This window comes from Oryctolagus cuniculus, chromosome 3, assembly GCF_051225735.1.
Source record: "Oryctolagus cuniculus isolate XC-2025 breed Fujian yellow rabbit chromosome 3, ASM5122573v1, whole genome shotgun sequence".
NCBI classification, from domain to species: domain Eukaryota; kingdom Metazoa; phylum Chordata; class Mammalia; order Lagomorpha; family Leporidae; genus Oryctolagus; species Oryctolagus cuniculus.
The window spans coordinates 141297655-141324363 of NC_142869.1; the positions used below are offsets into that span (position 1 = coordinate 141297655).

The 26709-nt window shown below is 42.4% G+C and overlaps 1 protein-coding gene across 1 annotated transcript in view; it reads left to right on the forward strand.

Moving 5' to 3' along the window:
- The window catches only part of CCDC146 (coiled-coil domain containing 146), a 205739-nt gene that overhangs the window by 2505 nt on the left and 176525 nt on the right, over positions 1 to 26709 (forward strand). The window lies entirely within an intron of this gene.

Genomic DNA, 26709 nt, shown 5'->3' on the forward strand with positions numbered 1-26709 from the left:
ACCTTTGAAGAAAAAAGTTCACGTCCTAGAGATTCAAATATAACTTTTCTTCCTTATCTATATAAATATCTATAGATATTTTTACCTATTCAGGTAAAAGAGTGATTTCCGTAGTCAAAGGCATATCTTTCTGATGGAAGTGTGAGTTAGTGCAATTTAGCAATAGGCATGAAAAGCCTTGAAAATGTGTGATCCAGAGCCCAGCAACTGCACTTATTGGGATGTAAGTATGAAATCAGGGATCTTCACTGAATTTCATATTATTTATTTATTAAAGATTTATTTATTTATTTGAGAGACAGTTATAGAGAGAGAGGTCTTCCATCTGCTGGTTCACTCCCCAAATGGCCGCAATGACCAGCGCTGGGCTAATCCGAAGCCAGGAGCCAGGGGCTTTTTCTGAGTCTCCCATGTGCGTGCAGGAACCCAAGCATTTGGGCCATCTTCTACTGTTTTCCCAGGCCATAGCAGAGAGCTGGATCCGGAGTAGAGCAGCCAGGACTCAAACCAGCCCCGATATGCGATGCCAGCAATGCACCAGCCCCTATAGGACTATTTTAATAGTCAATAAGCATCAACTGAAGTGCTCTCAAATAAGATGGTAGCACATAAATTAGCATACATCTGGATTAGTATGAAACAATTTAAGAATTGTACTTTGGAGACCGGCGCTGTGCTGCAGCGGGTTAAAGCCCCGGCCTGAAGCGCTGGCATCCCCTATGGATGCTGTTTCTAGTCCCGGCTGCTCCTCTTCTGATCCAGCTCTGCTATGGCCTGGGATAGCAATAGAAGACGGCCCAAGTCCTTGGGCCCCTGATCTGCATGGGAGACCCAGAGGAAGCTCCTGGCTCCTAGCTTCGGATCGGCGTAGCTCCGGCTGTTGTGGCCAAATAGGGAGTGAACCAGTGGATGGAAGACCTCTCTCTCTGCCTCTCCTTCTCTCTCTTATAACTCTGACTTTCAAATAAATAAATAAATCTTAAAAACAAAACAAAACAAAAAAAACACCTGGGTCAGCCTGACAGGCACCAAGACAATCACGCTGGAGTGGTAAAAAAGAGTGGGTATTTGTTGTAAGGCACAGAGAAAGGACCCTGGGAGCTAGCATTTAACTCTTGGGCTCCCAGAGGGGCTGGGGGTAAAAGTTCTTACAGACTGAAGCTGGGATTGGGAGGTGCATGTTCAGCTCACGTCCAGGGCCGTGGTTGGTCCACAGTGCTTGGCCCTCCTTTGATTGGCCAAGGACATTGTGTTCTTTTGGCACTTTTGATAATGGCAAAGTGGGCTCCTGTCAATCAGGTTGGGGCTTAGAGACTGGGGCTCCTTCTGGAAAAACCCCCAAAGACGAGGCCTAACAACAGGCTGTTCTGTGCAGGAGCAATAAGTCTGGTGAGCAGGGACCCTGTAGGGCTGACGGCACAGCTTCCTCAATTCAGTAAATTAAACTTAGTGAGAGGGTGATTTAGGAAAGAAACTGAGCTAAGGGAGGGAGATGGAGAAGCCAAGGGTTATTAGGGCTTGATAGTGTCTAGCATCTGCATCAAAGGCCCTGTGTCTAGCATCTGCATCAAAGGCCCTGTAGAAGGACTCAATTTCAAACATAAATCATAATAAGAAAAAAAGTTGGTAAGTCTTTCCTAGCATACGTTGTTTCATGAGACTGACTCAAATAATGAACCGGGTGGAAGATTCCAGTATTTTATTTAATGATTTGTGTAATAATGTTCATGGACAGCAGAGGGCGTGAGAGAGTTTTCAGAAGAAAATGGAACTGAAACAAAGGCGTCGTTAATTCACCTTAAGTGAGGAAAGCTGTAGAATTTGTTAACTTCGTAAAGAGAAACGCGTCTTATGACACCTATTCGTATGATCTATTAATAAAGGCAGTAACCTAAACTAGTAACTAACTATGGAGTATTTAGTGAATACGTAGGTAGTCCCATTTGAAGTCTGTATGTCAATCTTCAGAGACCATTTAACTTCCCTCTTCCTGGTCTGTATGGCTTGTATTTCCGCTTTAGTGTTGCACTGGCCCATCCCCTGCACTGCAGTACTTAGTGGAGCGGTGTCTTAGTCACCATTCTATGGGGGAAAGCACTTGGTATTTTACTTTAAAGTTAGTTGCTAATTTTTCACAGGTGCCTTTTATTACTAGGATCATTTCTAGTTGCGGCTTTTTATCATGACTAAATGTTGCATTTTGTCCATTGCTTTTTTTCTGTTATCTATTGAGATGATCGTAGAACTTTTCTTCTTTAATTTATTAGCATGGTGTATTACAATGATTGATTTTCAAATGTTAAACCACATTTCATTGCCTTACATTATAATGTATATTATATATATCCCTTATATTAACTTTTCTATTTATTGCTAGATTCAATTTGCTAATATTTGGTGAAGATTTTTCATTTTACATTCATGAGCAATGTTATGCTAAAGTTTTCTTTTATGCCTTTTTCTGATTTTTGGTATCAGGGTAAAATTAGGGGGCAGTGTTTATCTTCTGGAAGGCTTGTAGAGAATTGGTGTTGCGGTCTGGTTTTATTTATCCTCCTCAAACGTTAATGTGCTTTATCTGAAGTCTTCAGTCTGTAAATCTGCCCCTCGTCCCCAGTCTTTCTGTTCTGCTTCTGGAGCTCCTACTCACACACATGTATAAATTTCTAATTCTATCATCGATGTCTCAACTGCATTTGCCTGATTCACACCTTCTGAATCATTTCCTCAAGTCTGTGTTCTAATTCACTAATTCTGTACTTGTCTTTGCTAATCAAGTGTTTAGCATCTGCATTGCGTTGTCAAAAAATATTTATTTATTTGAGAAACATGAGAGGCAGAGAAAGAGACAGATGGACAGAGGTCTCTGATCCACTGGTTCGGTCCCCAAACACCTGCAATGCCCAGGCTAACGCCAGGAGGCAGGAACTCAATCCAGGTCTCCCATGTGGACAGCAGGGACTCAACTGCTTGAGCCACTGTTGCTGCCCTCCAAGGTGTGTGTTAGCAGGATCAGGAATCAGAAGCAGAGACAGAATTCTACCCAGGGATTCTGATATGGATGTGGGCACCCCAGCTGTGCACCAAATGCCTGCCCCTCTGCAAGGACTTTTTCATCCCAATGACTATATATATTTTTTTAAGATTTACTTGGCTCTTTTACAAATCTGCTTTCTTTGATTTTAAACAGCCCTTTTTATATATTGTGGCCTCTGTATGTTCTCTTGCTTCTTGATTTATTTTAAACATATTTAGAATTATTATTGTATGTTCTGTTGGAGAATTGCTGTTTCTGTTTATTACATAAACAAACTCCCTTTTGCGGTGGTTTATTTCCTGTCTTGGCTTGTGAGTTTTTGTTCAAAGCTTATCTTCAGTGGGAGTTCCCTTTTGTGAAAACCCTGCAAGTTCTGGATTGTGATAGTGTCCCTCCAGAACAATTTTGCATTTACTTGGATTACAGCCCTGCCAATTTCAGTGGTCATGGGCTGATTTTTTTTAATTTTTTCCTAGTAGACCAACTGTTAAATTTGTGCTTTTTTTTTTTTTTTTGCTGTGTGTTTGCACAAAGTATTTCCATTTATTCAAAAGGACGAGTATACAGTGTGAATATGGCATAAAGGATAATAGGGAAAAGAGCATCTTGTAGCTCAACACACAGTTGAAGAAGTGAGACACTCCCAGTGGCTTTGATTTTCCTTTTTTCCTCCTCTATCTCTGGCTTTCATTCAAAAGTGGGCAGAATTGAGCAACGTGTAGGGAAAAAAAAGGCTCTTACAACACAGAGGGTACAGGGAAATCCCTGATTTTTTTTTCTTTCCTTTTTGCTCTGCTGGCCCTGCCCCAAGGGCAGTTCCAAACATAATTCCACACTGCCACCACCAGGCTATGAGGCTGTAGGCATGAAAGAAAGCTCTGTCTTCTCACAGAGGAACTGGGAAGCCCCAGTTACATGCAACTGAGTGACAGCATCAGGCAAAACTCTAAGAGAATTATCTTCCAGGATATAACATAGGAAGCCCATGAAAGCTGGACAGTGGGGGAGAATCTCTGTGCATGAGAGTTGGACAAGGTGATACCAAATGCTAGGTTTGAATCTACACAAGTATAACTAGGTCAGCCCCATCCCTGCATAAATACAGAGCATAACTCAAAGGACAGTTAAGGCTTTGAGAAATGGACTACAATGAAAAGCACCACCAAGATCCCAGTCCTGGAAGTTGGCTGTAATGTACAGACCCAGGCAGTATAGCAGGGCCTGAAGATGGTTCATTAGAATGTCTGCCCAGTGAATGCGGGACAGACCTGTGATCTGATACACGCCCTGGGAGGAATCAGATGATGGCTCATGTGGGAAACCATGAATAAACCCCTGGCTCTTAGGCTTGGCCTGATCCAACCCTAACTGTTGCAGGCATATGGGAAATAAACCAGTGGATGGGAGTTCTCTCTCTCTTTCAAATAAATAAAAAAGTAAATAAAAAATTGTTTTAAATTACTCAACATATCCGAACAATTCTCAAAGGAAAAGACAATCAATAGATACCAACCTCAAATTATCTGGCAGAGACTTTATTCACAATAGCCAAAAGCCTTGTCACAATCCAAATGTTTTTTAGCTGTGAATAGAAAAACAAACTAGGATATCCACATCATTGATAAGCTACTCCATAATAACAAAGAAGAGTAACAATTGATACACACAATGAAATGGAAAAATCTCAGACACATTTTGCTAAGTGAGAGAAGTCATATGCAAGAGATTAGATAACATGTGATTCCACACACGTGATGCTCTGCAACAGGCAACATAGGAGGTTTGGAGAACATGCCAGTGGTTGCCAGGATCATGGCTGTGGAGGTGAAGACCAGCAACAAAAGAGTAGCACAAAAGAATTTATTTTGGGGGAAAGGGGAAAGAATTGTTCTACATCTTAGTTGTAGTCATGGTGACATGGGTGCAAGCATTTGATAGAATGCACAGAACAGTAAACAAAAAAGGGATTTTTACTCCATGTAAATTAAAAAATGAATTTTAAAAAACCCATAAAAAGGAAACCCCATCTGTGAAGCAGATGGCTTCACAGGTGACTTCTACAATAACACCATAGGAAAAAAAAAACACAATGCCAAATCTGCATAAAGTCTTCTAAAAATTACAAAAAGGAGCAAACTCTTCCAAACTCATTTTATGGGGCCAGTGGTAGCTTGATAGCAAAATCTGACAAAGATATTACCAAGAAAGAAAACTGCAAAACAATAGCCCTCATAAACATGGGAGTAAAATCCTTAACACAGAGAGCACATTGAAGTCAGCACTATGTGGAAAGGATGATGTGTCACAACCAAATGAGGTCTGTCCCTGGAATGCAAGATTGGTTTCATGATCAAAAATCACACAATATAATTCACCACTCACAGACTGGAAAAGAAGAGGGAAAATGTGATCTTGTCAAGATCTTTAAAAAGAATTTGCCAAAATCTAATACCCATTGCTAATTAAAAAAAAAAAAAAGAATGCTCTCCACAACTTGGTAGAGAAGGAAACTTCCTCTGCTTGATAACATGCATCTATGGAAAATATACCCAGAGTACTGTACTTTACTATGGAGCCATGAACTGTGTGCTTTCACCAACTCTGTGTCACCACTTCTATTCAGCATTGTACTGAGGGTTCCTGCACAATGCAATCAGGCAATAAAAATAAAAGGGCTTTGATTTTTTGAGTTCTGCATTTAAGGAACTTGGAAATTGCAACTCCAATCTAACAAATGAATAGCTAAATAGAATAAATATCAATAATTATGTATGCATATATATGTACATATATGCTTGTATTTGCTTACATATAAGTGAAATGCATAACAGCAATGATGCAACAGGCAGAAGGGAAGAATTACAGTGTTTTATTATAAGGTGAGGGCATATGTTATTTGAAAGTAGAGTTGGGTAAATTGAAATTGCATATTGTAAAATGTAAAATGTAAGACAAACAATTAAGGAAAAGTTGAAAAAAGGAAGTACAACTGCGATCTACTGAGAAAGGAGAGAAAATGAAATCAAATAAAATGCTCGGTTAAAACCACAAAAGTCAGGAATAGCATGAGACAAAATAGGATCGGGAACAAAGGTAATGAATGAAAAATGACAATATGTGGCTATTAATCCAGCTATATATCAGTGATCACTTTGAACAGTTGTGGTCTACATGGGTCAACTATCAGAGATTATCTGAGTGGATCAAGAAACAAGACCCAACTATATGCTGTCTACAAGAAACCTGCTTTAAATGTAAAGATACCTACAAACTAAAAATGCATGGCTGGAGAAAAATATATCATGCTAACAATGGTCGGAAGAAAGCAGAAGAAAGGAGTAGTTGTATCAATTTCAAACCCAGGAGACTTCATGCAGGGAAGGTTATCAGGGATTAAGAATGGCATTGCGGGGCCGGCGCTGTGGCACAGTAGGTTAATCCTCCACCTGTGGTGCCGGCATCCCATAGGGGCATCGTTTCGAGACCCGGCTGCCCTTCTTCCAATCCAACTCTCTGCTGTGGCCTGGGAGGGCAGTAGAAGATGGCCCAGGTGTTTGGGCCCCTGCACTCGTATGGGAGACCAGGAAGAAGCTCCTGGCTCCTGGCTTTGGATCGGTGCAAGCTCCAGCTGTTGCGGCCATCTGGGGAGTGAACAAACGGAAGGAAGACCTCTCTCTCTGTCTCTACCTCTCACTGTCTGTAACTCTACCTCTCAAATAAATAAATAAAAATCTTTTAAAAATAAAAAAGGAATGGCGTTGCATAATGATAAAGGGGTTGATTCCCTGAGAAGACAATAATTATAAGCATTAATATATGTATGTACTGCCAACAACAGAGTGCCAAGCCAGGTGGTGCAAAAACCGACAGAATTGCAAGGAGAAGATGGGCATTTGGTGCAGCAGCTTAAGTCACCACTCGGGAGGCTGGCATCCTGTGTTGGAATGCCTGGTTGAGTTCCAGCTACTCCACTTCTGGCTAATGTGTGTCCCAGGAGGCAGCAGATGTTGACTTAAGTACTTGAGTCCCTACCATCCACATAGAAGACCTGGTTTCTGCCTAGCCCAGCCCTGGCTCTTCTAGGCATTTGGGCAGGGATCCAGCAGATGGAAGATCTCTCTCTCTCTCTCGTCTCTCTGCCTTTCAAATACAATGGAAATAATATATTCTTAAAAATAATTGCAAGGAGAAATATATGAATTCACTATTGTAGCTGGGAACTTCAGTGTCCTTCTATTAGAAATGACTAGATTCAGCAGGCAGAAAATTAGTAAAGACTTAGTTGAGGGGCCAGCACTGTGGCGCAGCAGGTTAACACCCTGGCCTGAAGCATGGGCATCCCAAAATGGTGCTGGTTCTAGTCCCAGCTGCTCCTCTTGCAGTCCAGCTCTCTGCTATGGCCTGGGAAAGCAGTAGAAGATGGCCCAAGTCCTTGGGCCCCTGTACCCACGTGGGAGACTTGGAAGAAGCTCCTGGCTCCTGGCTTCAGATTGGCGCAGCTCCGGCCATTGCAGCCAACTGAGGAGTGAACCAGCGGATGGAAGACCTCTCTCTCTCTCTCTCTCTCTCTCTCTCTCTCTGCTTCTCCTCTCTCTGTGTAACTCTGACTTTCAAATAAATAAATAAATCTTTTTTTAAAAGACTTAGTTGAACTCAACAACACCATGAATCAACTGGATTTAATGGATGCCTACAGACAATCTAAATCAACAACCACAAATTAAATAGTCTTCTCATGCTCAGATGGAATGTTCACCAGGCTAGACCAAATTCCGTGCCACTAAACACAACCAGTTTTTTAAAAGGTTTATTTATTTATTTGAGAGGCAGAGTTATAGAGAGAGGGAGAAAGAGAGAGAGAGGTCTTCCATCTGCTGGTTCACTCCTCAAATGGCAACAACGGCCAGAGTTGGGCCCATCTGAAGCCAGGAGCCAGGAGCTTCCTCTGGGTCTCCCACATGGGTACAGGGGCCCAAGCACTTAGGCCATTTTCCACTAACTTCTCAGGCCATTAACAGAGAGCTGGATCAGAAGAGGAGCAGCTGGAACACAAACCAGCACCCAAATGGGATGCGGGCGCCAAAGGTGGAGGCTTAAGGTACTATGCCACAGCACTGGCCACAACTTAACAATTTTAAAAGAATAAATGTTGCAATGTCGATTCCCAAACCACAATAGATTTAAACTAGAAATCAAAAACAGAGATAAGGAAATCCCAAAATACATGGACATTAGCAACTCATTTTTCTTTCTTTCTTTCTTTCTTTCTTTTTTTTTTTTTTTTTAGGGAGAGGGTTTATTGGGGGAAACCTGACAGACTGGAGGAAAGGGGCGAAGAAGGAAAAAGAGGGAGAAGGAGAGTGTAAGAGAGAGATCCAGAGACAGAGAGACAGAGATCAGGAGATGGAGAGAAAGAGAGCCACGTGTTCAGGAGCAGGTCCTTTTAAAACTTTGCTGGGGGCAGGGAAGTAGGAGCAGCAAATCCCATTAGGATGGGGGTGGGGCTGACAGCGGTGGTTGGGCCATGTGGCCACCTGGCTTCCAGCAACGGTGGCAGGGGCTAGAGCCTAGGATGGTGCCTGGACTGGGCCATTTTACTAACATTCCTCACTTTCGTTTTTTTATAAAGCAGGAGTTCTATGGAATTACATTAGCCCAAAAAGTCCAGAAGGGGTAGAGGGACCATGATCTGTCTTTAGAGCTACTTCCTGCTGACATGGGTGACGAGGTACTCTCTGCTGGCATGGGGCAATGTCTCAAGCCGCTGTCTCCTGGGTAGGGAGCCGAGTATATTCCTGTAGCAGCGTTTGGTTGACCGCCTGGTTGGTGAAGACCTTGGTTCATTCCATTATCACCTCCTGTAAACACTTGAACAGACACTGTAGTATAAAAAGACAGGGTGAGAATAGCAACCAATGATCCTAAGAGTATCATTAACCAAGTAATGGGAGGATTTCATAGAGGAGAGGCGATGAGGAGGGTCTCTGGACCTTTATGAAGACTGTTTGATGGATGTGGTTTAAAGCTGATCCCTACCAAGACCGGGAGAAAGGCCACTCAACTTTTGCAGGTAGAGGGGTTTGTCTGTAAAGAAATTCTAAATAATCATACAACATTAAGTGAGGAAGAGGACCATCAGTACACACAGGTCAGGAGTAGAGCCATTGATGTTAGAGTAGAGGCTATGATTACAATGAATGATACCCTAGATGGGCTAAATAGGGTCTAGAACAAAAAACAGAGTCATTATTGGAGAACCTAAGAGAGCTGCTGTCTAAACCACAACTAAGTTCTCCAATTGAGAGGCAAATAGAAACTGACAGAAGGGGTCTGATAATAATCAGTTGGGCTTTAAAGCCTTGTCAGTTAGGAGGCCTAGACTTGTCTCTTCACATGGGGTACATCCTAAGGGAGGTGTGAACCTCCTTGGGGAAGGCACCCTGTTGACTTCCATTACCTAGCTGACCTGTGAGGAGAGCTGGCCAGGTAAAGGCAGGTGGCATCTCTAACAGGAAATTTACAGTTCTGCCTGCGATGTCCCTGACCCTACTTGGCTGTTCCCTCAGCAGCAGTGGTCACCTTAGAATCTGAGCCGAGTGAAGAGCTTTTCAACTTGGAGCCAGTAAGATCTGTGCCTCTGACCTGGGCGTCCTTCGACTCCAGGGCAGGTCCATTTCCGGTGATCCAACTCTTGGCTGGCAGAGCTGCCAGGGCTCTTCATAAGCTGACTTCTGCTGAAGCCCTGGCCTTCCACATTGAAATCCCCTGCAGTGGACTGGCCTGTTGGGTCTCCTTGAGGGCAGATCACTGTACAGAGCAGCCTTTAATAGGCCTGCCACCCATTGCTTCTGATGCCTAGCTTTCTTTTCCTCTTGGTTTTTGTTAAAGCAGACCAGAGGATGCAAGTCAAGGGGATGCTCAAGTCCCATCTCTAATCTTCAGTAGCCTAAACTAGAAGTCTGTAGTCACAGGCATGTCCTGATATTGTTTTTTTCTGAGGTAGACAATGGCCATGAGGAAAGCTATGTCCTCACTTTGAAACTTTCTCTCCCTTTGTTTGGTCTGAAAGGGAGGTTTTAGCAACTCATTTCTAAATAACACGTGGGTCAATGAAGAAATCTCAAGAGAAATTTAAAAATACTTTGAACTCAATGAAGAATGAATGTATAATTTATAAAATTTGTGAGATGCAAGGAAAGCAGTGCTTAGAAGAAAATTTTCAGCATTGAATTAATATATAAGAAAAGATTTAAAGTTAGCTTTCCACCTTCAGAAACTAGATATAAAAAGAAAAAAAAAAGGACAGCAAGTTAAATCCAAAGTAAGCTGAAGAAAAGAAATCATTGAGATTGAAAGCAAGAAATCAACAGAAAAGATTAATAAAAGGAAAGGCTGGTTCATTGAAAAGAATGAAAAAGTTTATGAGGCGTTAGCAATTCTAAGAAAAAAAGGCAAAGGGATGTGAATTACTAATATCAGAAATGAAAGAGGAAACATCACTATAGATTCTATGAACATTAAAAGGATGACAGAGGAATACCGTAAGTAATTCTATATCCCCAAACTTCATAACCTAGATGAAATAGACCAATTATTTGGGAGATACAATCTGCCAAAATTCACACAAGAGCAAAAGCACAATCTGAATAGGCTGATACCTATCTAAGAATTTAATAAATAATTAATAGCCTTCGAAACAGAAAACACAAAGCCCAGCTGGAGTCACTGGAGAGTTCCCTCATACATTTAAGGATGAAATCCCCCAGTACGCTACAGTTACTTTGATAATCAGACGGAATACTTCCTAGTTGTTCTGAGTCGAGCATTACCCTAATAATAAAACCAAAGACATTGAAAGAAAAGGAAATTACAGGTCAGTGTCTCTTGGGAACATAAGAGGAGACTTCCAAAATTTCATGAAAAATATACATTATGGAAATGTGGATAATGAAAACCAGTGGGAGTCTATGTTGTATCACAGCAGGTCAAGCCAGCAACACTGGTTCGTGTCCTGGCTTCCTGGCTGCTCCACTTCTCATCCAGCTCCCTGCTAATGCTCCTGAGAAAGCAGTGCAGGATGGCCCAGGTGCCTCTACCATCTACGTGGGAGACCTAGATGGTGTTCCAGGCTCCTGATTTCAACTTGGCCAAGCCCAGGCCATTGCTGTCATTTAGGGAGTGAACCAGCAGATGGAAGTCCCCTCTCTCTCTCTCTCTCTCTCTCCCTCTCTTGCTCTCTCTATTCCTGTCTGTCCCTCTTTCCCTGTAACTCTGACTTTGAGCTAAATAAAATAGATCTTTAGAAACATGCATGGACTTTAATTATTTTGTACCAGAATAAACAAACTTTTTTCATTCCATTTCCCACAACTTTTTGGAAATACCCTTTTACCATTAAAAAGCTACTAGAACTAAACCAAAATATCACAGGGTTATAAGGTACAAGGCCAAGAACAAAATCAATTACATAAATTAAAAACTAACAACAGAATACAGAAATTGAAATTTTAAAAGGAAACCATTTGCAATAATATACAAAGCAGGTGCTACAGCACTGAGGGATAAACTTAAACTATACTCAAAACCTGTAGCCTTGGTCAGTTCAGGCTGCTAGAACAAAAATGCCATCAGCTCTGTGGCTCAACCAACAGAAATTTATTTCTCACAGTTTGAGAGGCTGGGAAGCCTGAATGAGTAAGCTCTCTTGTAGCTCTTCTTATTTTTTGTTAAGATTTATTTATTTATTTTGAAAGTCAGAGTTACACAGGGAGAGGGAGAGAGAGCTTCCATCCATTGGTTCAATCGCTAGATGGCTACAATGGCCAGCATTGGGCCCAGTGAAAGCCAGGAGCCAGGAGCTTCCTCTGGGTCTCCCGTGTGGATGGCAGGGGCCCAAATTCTCGGACCATCTTCTGCTGCTTTTCCCAATCCATTAACAGGAAGCTAGATCAGAAGTGGAGCAGCCGGGACAGGTCCCCATCTTCAGATGCTATCACACTGGGGATTTTTTTTTTTTTTTGACAGTCAGAGTGGACAGTGAGAGAGAGAGAGAGAGAGAAAGGTTTCCTTTTGCCGTTGGTTCACCCTCCAATGGCCGCCGCGGCCGGCGCGCCTATCCGGTGATCCAATGACAGGAGCCAGGTACTTATCCTGGTCTCCCATGGGGTGCAGGGCCCAAGCACTTGGGCCATCCTCCACTGCACTCCCGGGCCACAGCAGAGAGCTGGCATGGAAGAGGGGAACCCGGACAGAATCCAGCGCCCTGACTGGGACTAGAACCTGGTGTGCCGGTGCCGCAAGGCGGAGGATTAGCCTAGTGAGCCGCGGCGCGGGCCTACACTGGGGATTAGCGTGTGAATTTTAGACACATTCAATCCATAGCACCTGTCCCTTGAAATCTATAAAATGTTTCAGAGAGAAAGTTAATAATATCTAAATACGGGAGAAGAGATACAATTTTTTTAACGTTTATTTAATAAATATAAATTTCCAAAGTACAGCTTTTGGATTACAGCGGCTTCCCCCCATCCCATAACTTCCCTCCCACCCGCAACCCTCCCATCTCCTGCTCCCTCTCCCCTTCCATTCACATCAAGATTCATTTTCAATTCTCTTTATATACAGAAGATCAGTTTAGTATATATTAAGTAAAGATTTCAACAGTTTGCACCCACACAGAAGCGTAAAGCACTGTTTGAGTACTAGTTATAACATTAATTCACATTGTAGAACACATTAAGGACAGAGATCCTACATGAGGAGTCAGTGCACAGTGACTCCTGTTGTTGACTAAACAACTGACACTCTTGTTTATGGCATCAGTGATCACCTGAGGCTCTTATCATGAGTTGCCAAGGCTATGGAAGCCTCTTGAGTTCGCCAACTCTGATCTTATTTAGACATGGTCATAGTCAAAGTGGGACTGGCTTATTTCACTCTCCTCCTTTCAGAGAAAGGTACTTCCTTCTTTGATGGCCCGTTCTTTCTACTGGGATCTCACTCGCAGAGATCTTTCATTTAGGTGGTTTTGTTTTGTTTTGTTTTGTTTTGTCAGAGTGTCTTGGCTTTCCAGGCCTAAAATACTCTCATGGGCTCTTCAGCCAGATCTGAATGCCTTAAGGGCTGATTCTGAGGCCAGAGTGCTGTTTAGGACATCTACCATTCTATGAGTCTGCTGTGTATCCCGCTTCCCATGTTGGATCGTTCTCTCTTTTTTAATTCTATCAGTTAGTATTAGCAGACACTAGTCTTGTTTATGTGATCCTTTTGACTCTTAATCCTATCATTATGATCAATTGTGAACAGAAATTGATCACTTGGACTAGTGAGATGGCATTGGTACATGCCACCTTGATGGGATTGAATTGGAATCCCCTGGCATGTTTCCAACTCTACCATTTGGGACAAGTCCGAATGAGCATGTCCCAAATTGTACATCTCTTTCCTCTCTTATTCCCACTCTTATATTTAACAGGGATCACTTTTCAGTTAAATTTAAACACCTAAGAATAATTGTGTTCTAATTAAAGAGTTCAACCAATAGTATTAAGTAGAACAAAAAAATACTGAAAGGGATAAAGTATTAAGTTGTTCATCAACAGTCAGGACAAGGGCTGATCAAGTCACTGTTTCTCATAGTGTCCATTTCACTTCAACAGGTTTCCCCTTTGGTGCTCGGTTAGTTGTCACCAATCAGGGAGAACATATAATATTTGTCCCTTTGGGACTGGCTTATTTCACTCAGCTTGATGTTTTCCAGATTCCTCCATTTTGTTGCAAATGACTGGATTTCATTGTTTTTTACTGCTGTATAGTATTCTATAGAGTACATATCCCATAATTTCTTTATCCAGTCTACTGTTTATGGGCATTTAGGTTGATTCCAGGTCTTGGCTGTTGTGAATTGAGCTGCAATAAACATTAAGGTGCACACAGCTTTTTTTGTTTGCCAATTTAATTTCCTTTGGGTAAATTCCAAGGAGTCGTGTGGCTGGGTTGAATGGTGGGGTTATATTCAGGTTTCTGAGGAGTCTCCAGACTGACTTCCATAGTGGCTTAGCCAGTTTGCATTCCCACCAACAGTGGGTTAGTGTCCCTTTTTCCCCACATCCTCGCCAGCATCTGTTGTTTGTAGATTTCTGGAGAAGAGATACAATATTTAGGGACAACTAGATTGAGTATAAGATGTCAAATCTTTGGGGATGTATTGAGTCATCACCATCCCAGTCAATTCCAAGCTGGTTTTGTTAAATAGATATTGACCAGCTTCTTCTAAAATCTATATGGAAATGCAAATCATCCAGTATAGAGAAGACAACTTTGAAAATGATTAAGTACAAAGATTTGCCTCAGGGTCTGACCACCCTGTCTCCTTTGAGATGTGCATCCCTTTGGGTCTCAGAGCTGGGTCTCCATGAGGGCATCTTCTCAGAATTCTGCATGCCCCTCTGGTTCCCAGTTGTATGGTCCCCAAAGCTTACTGAAGCAATGTCCTTCCATCGCAGTTGCAAAGGCTCTTAGGATGTAGTGCTTGCAACCTGCCTCTCACCCCTACCCCACCACTCTGGACCCTCCCTCAGCTCCCTCGGTTCCCTTGGCTCTCCCAGCCTACATGGTCCTCTGTGCTTTGTCACATGAAGGAGTGAGTGTGATTGTGGCTGTGACACCTTGCTGCTTTCCCCAAGTCCAAGCTAGGGAAGGAGGCAAGTTAGCCCCTTGCTCCCCTGAGGCGAGCTGATGCTGGTGCCAGGAGCGTCTTGGCTATCTCAGTTTCAACATTTTCTTTGCAATGTCTTGGCCAGGGTAGCCAGGGTGTCTTAGGGGGCTGTATCCACTCAATCTCTCATAAAATCCCTTTGTTTCCCAAATAAGAGAGAGGTTTGTTTTTATTTTTCATTTCCTCATCCAATGTAAATGTAGGAAAACTGGTTTGGAAAATATTCTTCTAGCCCTACAATGAATGTAAGAGCCTTTGCCTTTAGAGGAAGGAAATACATTGCATAAGAGATATTTCTCTGAGAGAGGCAGAATGATGTGGGGATCTGCACAGGCTGTGGCAGGCTGAGGACAGGAAGCACTTTTGCAACAGACCGAGGTGGCTGTGAAATCTCTAAGTGGGAAAGAGAACTTTGCCTACTTCACGTATCCTCTCAGCTGGCTTTTTCCCAGGTCACAGTTGGCATCGATTCTTTTTTAAAATTCATATAAAGAGACCAGATTTCATAGATACGGTTCTAAGACTATAATGATACTTCCCTCTTTCTTTTCATTTTTGCAGCAATACACTTTGAATTTACTGGATAATCACAGGCTTAATGCTCCAGTAAACGAAGAGCTCCACAAGCAAAAAGTGGAGACTACTGATCCATAGGAATATAGACATGCGCTATAAATAATAATCAAACCTCAAGATGTCAGTTACACTTGTATACATTAAGATTGTTTCTTGGACTCTATATATTAGCTACCACAAATCAGAGAAAACACAATATTTGTCTTTTTGGATTTGGCTTATTTCACTGAGCAAAGTGATCTCCAGTTGCATCTGTTTTGTTGCAAAAGACAGGCTCTCTTTCATTTTATGGCTGAGCAGTATTCCCTCACGTATATCTGCCACATTTTCTTTAGCCAGTCATTGGTTGATGGGCATCTGGGTTGATTCCTAGCTTGGCTGTTGTGAATTGAGCTGCTATAAACATGGGGTACTGATAACTTTCTCATATGCTGATTTCATAAAGCATTTTTCTTAAGTTGCATTGCTCCCTTTTCTCCCACTTTAGAACCCAAAAACATCTCTACAGTAGGGTTTGAAGAGTAGGTCTTCCAAGACTCTTGCACCAAAGCCTAGAGGAGTGCCCTAGGACTGGAAAGAACACTGATCGTCTTTCCCGATCAGACAGTACTGAGGTATTTGGTCTAGCTCCAGGCTGGTATCTGTTTGTTTTTTCCCTGCCAGAATAATTTATGGCACATTATATATGAAAACAAAAGAGCAAGCCAGTGGTAGGAGGGAACTAACATTTATTCAGGGTTGCATGCTGGGCTCTGGCTGAGACTTCACCTGCATTGTCCTGTTTAATCTTTATAACTCTTTTTTAAAAAATTCTTCATTTTATTTGAAAGACACACACATACACACACAGACACACACACAGAAAGAGAGAGACAGAGACAGTGACAGAGAGACAGAGATAGACAGAGAGAGAAATCTTCCATCCACTGGTTCACTGCCCAAATGGTCACAATAGCGGGACTGGGGTCAAGTTGAAACCAGGAATGTGGAACTCCATCCCTCACTCCCATGTGAGTAGCAGAGACCCAACCAGTGGAGCCATTCTCTGCTACCTCCAAAGGTGCGCATTAAGAAGAAGCTGGATTTGGAAGCAGGGCTGGGACTAAATCCAGGCATTCCATCTTGGGATGGGGTTGCCCCAAGTGGCATCTTAACCTCTGTGCCAAATACCAGTCCCCCAACAAGTCTTAAATCATGTTGTAGTTTGCAAAACATCCACTTGGAGGTTGAACATATCTTGCCCAAGTCAGATAGGAAGGGGATCAGTGAGATTCAAGCCTAAACTGATGAACTTGTAGTCATTCCCATTACCCCATTCTGTCACCCTGGTAGACTAATTTAAGACCACTAATTCTAGACTTCAGTGAAATACCAGGAGGAGGAAGGGTAAGAAGGGAGGGACCTGGCTGCTGCCAGTGGGAAGCAGTGGTAGCCTGTGTTTCGTGAGAATCTTTGTCAAGAAAACAGACCCATCTGAGTCCACAGTTCCCACTATGCAGGGTATGGGGAAGAGGCGAGGCGGACATGAAAGAGCAAGTGTGCAAGACAACTGTGTCCTTCGACAAGACAGAGAAGACTATCGTTGTAATGTGCTTTCTGGGGGTTTTAAGAATCCATGCAAGGGGGACAGTGGCATTTCTAAAACTGTGTGCATTTTTTGTAGTACGTGTGAGTGGCATGCTGTTGTGAGGACTCTAGATTGCACTTACACACGTGGACTGTGTTTTATAGACCTCTGGAAGACTCTCAGCTTTAGATCACTCCTGCATTCCAAACCTCCCACGGGATTTGGAACTCTTCGTATCTGCTCACTACTACATGAGGTGGAAACTATGAAGGGAACTGATAGGGGCTTGCAGGCGCCCTTGACACTGACTAAGCCTGACCAGACTTGTAGAATGACTGCACATCATTGCAGATTTCAGATCAGTTTCCCACCACACTGTGTAGGCTGCAGGCTTCCCTTTGCTTTGTAACCACAGCAACAAGTTCTGTAGCCCATTGTCTTGCACAGCTCAGTCCTACACCTCACTGTAGCACTGACTGTGCTACAGGTTTAATTAGTCTTTGATTTACACTGTATTGGCCTGCTCTTTGCTACAGGAGTCCCAGCCTTACTCTGTCCCAGCCTTACTCTGTTGCAGTGAGAGAAGTTCAACTCCATCAGCTTGCCTGATCCTGCTTTCTGCTACTGGAAACCAAGAGGAAAGGGCTTTCCTGATATGGGGGATGAGAGAGAGAGAGAGAGAGAGAGAGAGAGAGAGAGTCTTGCATTGTATGATGGAGAAAACAGAGGGATTTGGAGCTGGGGACATGGTCTGAATACTGCCATTTATTGTTGTGTGATCTTGGGCACATCATTTATATTCTCTGACCTTTAATTTCTTCTTCTACAAAATGGAGAGAATTGTTATGGCACGTGGCTGCTGGGATTGAGTGAAATAACAGGAGGGAAATCTTTCTTCGAATCATAAAGGGCTATAAGACGTTGTTAGTTGGTGTGTAGTGTGGGGGCAGGGCATGCTGACACAGGCAAAGGGGGTGGGGGGATGTTGGGGACAAACTCATGGCTGTTATCCACAGCTCTGCTTCTCCATCACGATCCATCTGTTACACCAACTCAGAAATACAGAGCTCCTTATGGCTATGTAGATTTCTGAGAAGGCAGAAAAAAATGCGTAGGAAGAGTTTAAGAAAAGGTGAAGAACTTTTCTCGGGTCTGTGCTTGAGGTGCCGGGGAGTGGGGGTAAGGGAGGCAAGAGGAAGGTGAACAAAGGGGCAGAGGGCCTGGAGCTGTCTCAGCAGGGAGAGGCGCTCATCCTGGAACAGACCCCTCGGCTGACCACGATCCACGCAGGCAGGCGACGAACAGTGTCCTCGTGATTGCAGAGGCACGCAATGCAAGAGCTCACTGCCCGACAGGACACGTGAGCACTGAAACTGAGATAGGCATTTGCAGCTTCGTCTCAGTTTTGCTTTCTTTTGTGTGTACGTGCATGCGTTTTTAATTAAAGGTGGTCTGGACCACATCGTTACTGAAACACTTCAATTATAAGGCAGATTTTATCTGTACCTACTTAACTGCAGTTTAGTCTTTTTTTGTGTGTGTGTGCCCCCTAAAAAGCAAGGGTTTGTGGGAAGGGTTTGCAGGATTCTTTTCTGGAGGGGATTTTTTTCTTTTCTTTTCTTTTTTTTTTTTTTTTTGAGGAACAGAAAGAAGCGTTTTGAGCTATCGAGTCTTTGAATGACAAAGTTTTTTCCATCTCTTTTTAAAATCACGTTATCTGTATCTTGAAAAAATGTTTCAAGCCTAATTGTGTCTTGATACAGGAATGCCTATCGCATACTTGTACACAGAATAAAAGACCTACGCTGAATAAGTGCAATAGTTCTGTCGTTGCATTTAGGACTGCCAAGCTGATTGCATCAGATCTCATTCTTGTTGTCTATTAAATGGATCTGAGGGAGGCCCCATGTCAGAGTAGCTGCCCACTATCCAGCGCCTGTCCTCTCGTGTCCTGTTGTGCTTCCCAGGGTGAGACTACAATGTAGGGTGTTGGTGTTCTCTCCCAAAGAGAATGTAACCACAGAGACAAACACACAGGACTGAGAGGCACCTGGTGTACCACTCTGCACCACAATTTCTGTAAGCCTGTTCAGAAAACTCTGTTTTTTTTTTTTTTCTTTAACTTCTTTTTAACTTTTATTTATTTGAAAGGCAGAGATGCACACACACAGGGATAGAGAAAGACACAAGCAGACATCATCATCCATTGATTCACTTCTTAACTCCTCCCAACAGCTGGGCTGGGCCAGAGTGAAGCTTAAAATCAGGAGCCAGGAATTCAATCCAGTGTCTCATGTGGGTGTCAAGAATTCAGCCCCTTGGGCCATGGCTTGCTGCTTCCCAGTGTCTGTAATAGTGGGTCTTTGGAATCAAGCGTGGAGCCGAGACTGAAGCCCAGGCCTCTGACTTGGAATGGAGGCATCCCAAGTGGCATCTTAACTGCTGTACTAAATGTCTACATCTGTGGATTTTTAAAATTTTCTTATATATTTTTCCTGTTTATTTATTTTATTCTTATTCATTTGAAAGGCAGGGAGAGAGAGAGAGAGAGAGAGAGAAAGAAATATTCCATCTGCTGGTTCACTCCCCAGAAGTCTGGTCCAGGCTGAAACCAAGAGGCAGGGGCTGCTCCTGGTCTCCCAGATGGGTGGCAGGGACCCAAGTATTTGGGCCATCACCTACTGCCTCCCAGAGTGTACACCAACAGGAAGCTAGAATTGGAAGCAGAGGGGGAACTTGAATGTATGCACTTTGTTATGGGATCTGTGTGTTCCAAGAAGCATTGTAACTACTATACCAGATACCTGCCCTTATGGGTTTTGAATACATCAGGAAAGTGAAACAAACGAAAATCTAGAAGTGGCTTAGAGATCTCCCTTTGTCCAAGGGGCTGGGCTCTGAGTTGCTGTAGAAACAGTTCTGCTGCTAAGCTGCTAGCGCAATGGCTGCTAGAGAGAGGGGCTCACATGTTTCCAGGTCAGTTAGAAGAGCTAAGTTAGAAAACAATGCTCGGACTGTGTGTGGGGTGCGGTGAGAAGCAGAAGCAGAAGCAGATCTTTTAGCCTTTATATTACTGCTGTTGCTAACCCAAGTAAAACTTGTGTCTGTTCAGCAGCCGGTAATATTGAAAGACAGTGTGGGTTCCTGGTACATCTTTCTTGAAGCATTGCCATTTCATCATCAAAAAGTCATCACATTGTTTGTGGCTCTGGCCCCATTCTCTGTAGCATGTGACACTGTGTTTGTTTTTTTGCACACGCTCCTTGTAACTGTCAAAAAAAAAAAAAAATTTCCTTAAGAGTCGAGACTGAAAACCAAACAGCAGTCACTTCTGCTGTGCTGTAAAGAAGAGGAAGTAGAAGGGTGTCTTAGGAAACAAGGCAGACCCCGCAATGGGATTGCTCCATGATTCTTTGAGAAGCTTGCTATTCGGGCTTTATATCCAAACTACTAGGTGAAGCGTGAATCATTAATCGCAATGCAGTTAAATGTTCTTCTATGATGGGACTAAAACTTTGCATTTAGCTTCCTTCCCCCTTCACTAGATTTTTGCATCTCTGTGGGTCCCAAGCATATGCATCAAAGCTTAGTTAACGTCCCCTGATCTCCTCTTTGGACTGCTACAGCACAGCACAGCCCTGTCTTGGCTCAGGCTTTCATGGACCTGCAGAACATGCTGTGCCGGTGGTGCCCCCTGGAAATGTGTAGTTCAAGCTTGAATAGCACCTATTTCAGTTGTAACTTGAAAAAATATGTCTGCAATTATTTGAATGATTTCTGTCTTGCTATCGGTCTGTGAATTCCCTGAGGATAAGATTCTTGCCTGCTTTTGCTCACCACTGTATATTTCTTTAACGTTAATTTATTTGAAAGAGAGGGAGAGGGAGAAAGGGAAAGAGGGAGAGAGGGAGGGGTAGAAAGGGAGGAAGGAAGGGAGGGGGAAGAAGAGAGAGAGAGAGAAAGAGAGAGAGAGAGATCTCACATTCATTGGTTTACTCCCCAAATGCCCCAAATGGTTGGAACTGGACCTGGCTAACTCTAGGAGCCAAGAACTCCATCCAAGTCTCTCACATGGGTGGTAGGGACCCAAATATTTGACCTATCACCCACTGCTTCCTAGGGTTTCATTAACAGGCAACTAGAATCAGGAACTGAGCAAGGACTTAAACCCTAGCACTCTGGTATGGCATGTAGACATCAGAAGTGGAGTCTTCACCACTGTATCAAATATCCACCACTTGTTCTTTTAGAAACAGCCACCCTAGTAGTTGCAAGGTAGCATCTCATTGTGGCTTTGATTTGCATCTCCCTGATGATTAATGATGTTGAGCTCCTTTTTATATACCTACTGCCATTTATATGTCTTCCTAGGAAAAATTCTATTCTGATCCTTTCTTTTGCTATTCAGTTTTATGAATGCCTTGTGTAGCTTGGATATTATCTCCTTATCAGATATATAGTTGTCAGTTTTTTCCCCTTCCATAGGTGGCCTTTCCATTTTGTTAATCGTTTCATTTGCTCTGCAGATTTTTTTTTTTAGTTTGATATAATCCAGTTTGTTTATTTTTCCTTATGCTGCGTATGCTTTTGGTAGTACAGCTTGCTTGTTCCATTGGAAAATATTTTTATCATACATTGTACTCTGAGAATTATTCATTATGTGTTGAATCCACATGGATATATGAGATTTGGTAACTGTTCTAAGGAGTCTAGTAAGGGAACCAATGTGAAAAAATCATAAATTATAACAAACTGAATGAAATAATGGCTGAAAGAGTCCCAATTTATGAAAGAGACATGGACATCCAGAGACAGGAAGCTCAAAGGACCCCAGCCATACTCAATTAAAAATGATCTTCTCCAAGGCATATTATAGACAATTTCTCAAAACTGAAAGATGAGAGAGGAATCCTACAGACAATGAGATAAAATAACAAGTTACACATAAGGGAAAACTCATTAGACTAATAGTAGATGTCTCAGCAGAAACCTTAGAGGTCAAAGGAGAGTGAGATAATATATTCAAGGTCTTAAAAGAAAAAAAACTTTGGGGCTGGCATTGTGGCTTAGCAGGATAACCCACTGCCTGCAATATAGGCATCCCATATGTGTGCCAGTTTGAGTCCTAGCTGCTCCATTTCTGATCCAGCTCCCTGCTAATGCACTTGGAAAAATTGTGGAAGATGGCCTAGTTCCTTGGGCCCCTGCCACTCATATGAGAGACACCAGGATGGAGTTCCAGGCTCCTGGCTTCAGCCTGACCCAGCCCTGGGTCATTGCAGCCATTTGGGAAATGGGGGAATGGATCAATGGATGGAAAAATCTCTTTCCCTCTTTCTCTCTCCCTCCCTGTTTCTCCCTCTCTCTCTGTAACTCTGCCTTTCAAATAAATAAAAATTATAAAAAGAAAAATCTTCAAATAAAGAACATTATATCCAGCAAAGCTATCCTTCAGAAGTAAAAAACAGGGGCTGGTGCTGTAGCGTATCAGGTAAAGCTGCTGCCTGCAGTGCTGGCATCCCATATGGGCACCAGTTGGAGTCCCGGCTACTCCACTTCTGATCCTGCTCCCTGCTAATGCACCTGGGAAAGCAATGGAAGACAGACCAAGTCCTTGGGTCACTTCACCCTCACGGGAGACCCGGAAGAATCTCCTGGTTCCAGCTCTGGCCATTGCAGCCATTTAGGAAGTGAACCAGAGGATGGAAGACCTCTCTCTCTCTCTCTCTGTCTCTCTGTAACTCTGTCTTTCAAATAAATCTTTAAAAAGAAGAAGTGATAAACAAGCTGGCGCCATGGCTCACTAGGCTAATCCTCTGCCTGCGGCGCTGGCACACTGGGTTCTAGTCCCAGTTGGGGCGCCAGATTTTTGTCCCGGTTGCCCCTCTTCCAGTCCAGCTCTCTGCTGTGGCCTGGCCGTAGCAGCCATTTGAGGGGTGAACCAACAGAAGGAAGACCTTTCTCTCTCTCTCTCTCTAACTCTGCCTGTTAAAAAAAAAAAAAAAAGTGAAAAACAAATAAAATGTTTTCCAGACAAGCAAAAACTGAGAGAATTCAGACTAGTGTAAAAAAAAAAAAAATCCCAAAGGGAGTCCTATTTAGAAGTGACCATCATGAAAAGCATGACAAGACAGTACCAAATTCACTAACAGAGCAGTAACCCATCAACAAAATGACAGGAGCTAGTTCTTTTCTATCAGTATTAACCTTGAATGTAAATGGATTAAATTCCCCAGTCAAAAGATATAGGTCAGCCAAATAGATAAAAACACAAAACCTAACTATATGCTACCTGCAAGAAACTCACTTCACAGATAAAGATACACACAGACTGAAAGTGAAGGGTTGGCAAAAGATATACGATGCAAATGAAAAAAATAAACTAGGGCAAACTATACTATCAGATAAAACAGGCTTTAAAACAAAAACTATAAAAAAAGACAAAAAGGACACTGTGTATTAATTAATCAATTCATCAAGAAAATATAATAATCACTAATACATATATGCACCCAACATAAGATCATCCAAATATATAAAGCAAATGTTAAAAGACCTAAAGGGGCCGGCGCCATGGCTCAACAGGCTAATCCTCCGCCTAGCGGCGCCAGCACACCAGGTTTTAGTCCCGGTCAGGGTGCCGGATTCTGTCCTGTTTGCTCCTCTTCCAGGCCAGCTCTCTGCTATGGCCCGGGAGTACAGTGGAGGATGGCCCAAGTGCTTGGGCCCTGCACCCCATGGGAGACCAGGAGAAGCACATGTGTCCTGCCATCGGATCAGCACGGTGCGCCGGCCGCAGCGCGCCGGCCACAGTAGCCATTGGAGGGTGACCCAACGGCAAAAAGGAAGACCTTTCTCTCTGTCTCTCTTTCTCTCACTGTCCACTCTGCCTGTCAAAAAAAAACAAAAACAAAAAACAAAAAACCTAAAGGGAAAGATAGGCTCCAATACAATAGTAGTGGGGGACTTCAACACTCCACTATCATCAACGGACAGATCATCCAAACAGAAAAATCAACAAAGATGCACCAGAGTTGGCCCATACTATAGACATACCTAGCAGACACTTAGAGAACATTTCACTCAACAACTACAGAATACGCATGCATTCTTCCCATTAGCACATGGAACGTTTTCTAAGGTAGACCATCTATTAGGCTACATATTAAGTACCACTAAAAATTTTTTAAAGATTTTATTTATTTGTTTGAAAGATAGAGTTACAGACAGAGAGGGAGAAACAGAGAGAAAGGTCTTCCATACACTAGTTCACTCCCCAAATGGCTGCAACAGCCAGAGTTGAGCCAAGTCAAAGCCAGGAGCTTCATCTGGGTTTCCCATATGGGCGCAGGGGCCCAAGTACTTGGGTCATCTTCTGCCGCTTTCCCAGGTGTATTAGCAGGGAGCTGAATCAGAAGTAGAGCAGCTGGGACTTGAACTAGTGCCCCATTTGGGATGGTGGCATTGTAGGCTGTGGCTTAACCCACTATATGACAATGCCAGCCCATTTACAAAACATTTAAAGAGGAACTAGCTCCATAATTTTCAAGCTATTCCAAAATATTGGAAAAGAAGGAATGCTGCCAAACTCTTTTTCTGAAGCCAGCATCACTCTGAAACTAAACCAAACAATGACACAAAACAGAAGGAAAACTACAGACCAATATTGCTGATGAATATAGATGCAAGAATTCTCAACAAAATGTTATTAAACTAATACTACATTAGAAAGATAATACATCATGATCTAGTGGGATTTATCCCAGAAACACAAGGGTGGTTCAACATTTGCAAATCAATGAACACCATAAACCACATCATGGAAATGAAGAAAAGCAACATGATTATCTCAATAGATACACAGAAAGCATGTGATAACATTAAACATCTGTTCCTGATAAAAATTCTCAGCAAATTAGATACAGAAGGAACATATTTCAAAATGATGAAGGCTATATATGACAAACCCATTGCCAATATTATACTGAGTGGGGAAAATGAGCCAAATATAAGACCTGAAAATATAAATGTGGGAAGAAAACACAGGGAACACCATTTAAGATATTCGTGTAGGCAGTGATTTCTTGGATAAGACCCCCCCCCCCAAAAGCACAGACAACAAAAACAAAACAAGACAAATGGGATTATATCAAACTCAAAAGGTTTTGCTCAGTGAAGAAAATGAGCAGTAGAGTGAAAGAGACATCCAACAGCATGGGAGAAAATAATTTGCAAGCTATTTATCTGACAGTTAATATCCAGAGTATAGCAGGAACTCAAAAATCTCAACAACAAAAACCAACCCAACTTAAAAAGGGCAAAGAAGCTGAATAGACATTTCACAGAAGAAGAAATAAAAATGGTCAACAAATATGTGAAAAATGCTCACTATCACTAGCCATCAGGGAAATGCAAATGAAAACCACCATGAGATATTACCATGAGAATGGCTATTATCCAAAAGACAAGTAACAAATGCTGCTGAGGATGTGGGGAAAGGGGAACCCTTACACACTCCTGGTGTGAATATAAATTTGTGCAGCCACTGTGGAAAACAGTATGGAAATTTCTTTAAAAACTAGAAACTGAACTGATGTATGAGTTGCCAGTCTTACCACTGAGTATATACCCAAAAGACATGAAATCATTTGACCAAAGAAATATTTGTTCCACCATGTTTATCGCAGCATTGTTCAAAATAGCCAAAATATAAAACCAACCAATGTGTTCATCATCAGATGAATGAATAAAGAAATAAAGGTATATATTCAGTATTATTCAACCCTAAAAGAGAATGAAATCCTGTCATTTGCAGCAAAATGGGTGGAACTGGAGGACATAGTGTTAAGTGAAATAAACCAGACACAGAAACACAAACACTACCTATTTTCTCTCAAATGTAGAAGCTAAAAAACCCTCAATATGAACCAAGAATGTTAATTACTAGAACCTGGGAGCAATAGTAGGGATAAAAGGAGTTTGGCTTAAAAAATAGGGACAATTAGAACCTGTGTTGTGGCACAATGAGTAAAGTATCCACCTGCAGCGCTGGCATCCCATATGGGTGCCAGTTTGAGCCCTAGCTGCTCCACTTCCAATCCCGCTCCCTGAAAATGTGTCTGGGAGGGCAGCAGAGGATGGCCCAAGTGCTTGGGCTGCTGTCACCCGCATGGGAAATTCAGATGAAGCGCCTGGCCCAGCCCTGGCTGTTGCAGCCCTCTGGGGAGTGAACCAGCAGATGGAAGATCTCTCTCTCTCTCTCTCTCCCCCCACCCCCAACTCTGCCTTTTAAATAAATAAATATTTTTTTTTTAAAAATTGGGGAAGCTGTGTGTGATTCATTAATTGTAACAAATATATTAATATGAAATGTTAATCATAGGAGAAGCTGAGTATGGTTTATTTCTTGTGACAAATATATCATAGTAATATAAGATGTTAATAGGGGAACTGGTGTATATAGGGATGCTTTGTACTACTGCACAATTTTTATTTTGTAGATTAAAAACTACCCTGAAATAAAAATTTCAATAATTCCAATATCACAATATAAGGGAAACTATAGGAAAATGTACAAGATAAAAAATTACAGACATGTCAGAAAGCAAAGCATGATTTACCTGACAGAATAGCTGCAAAGGTTCCTGCCTACTTACCAGTATCTATGCTGATACTGAGTTGCGTTCTTACTATAATGCTTTTATTCCTTGTACTTTAACAGAAAGCAAAGAGTCTATTGCCTGTAATCCCGTGCCCATCAGCCTGGCCCCAGTTAGCACAACCATTGCTGAGCGGGATTTGCCACCTTTGTTC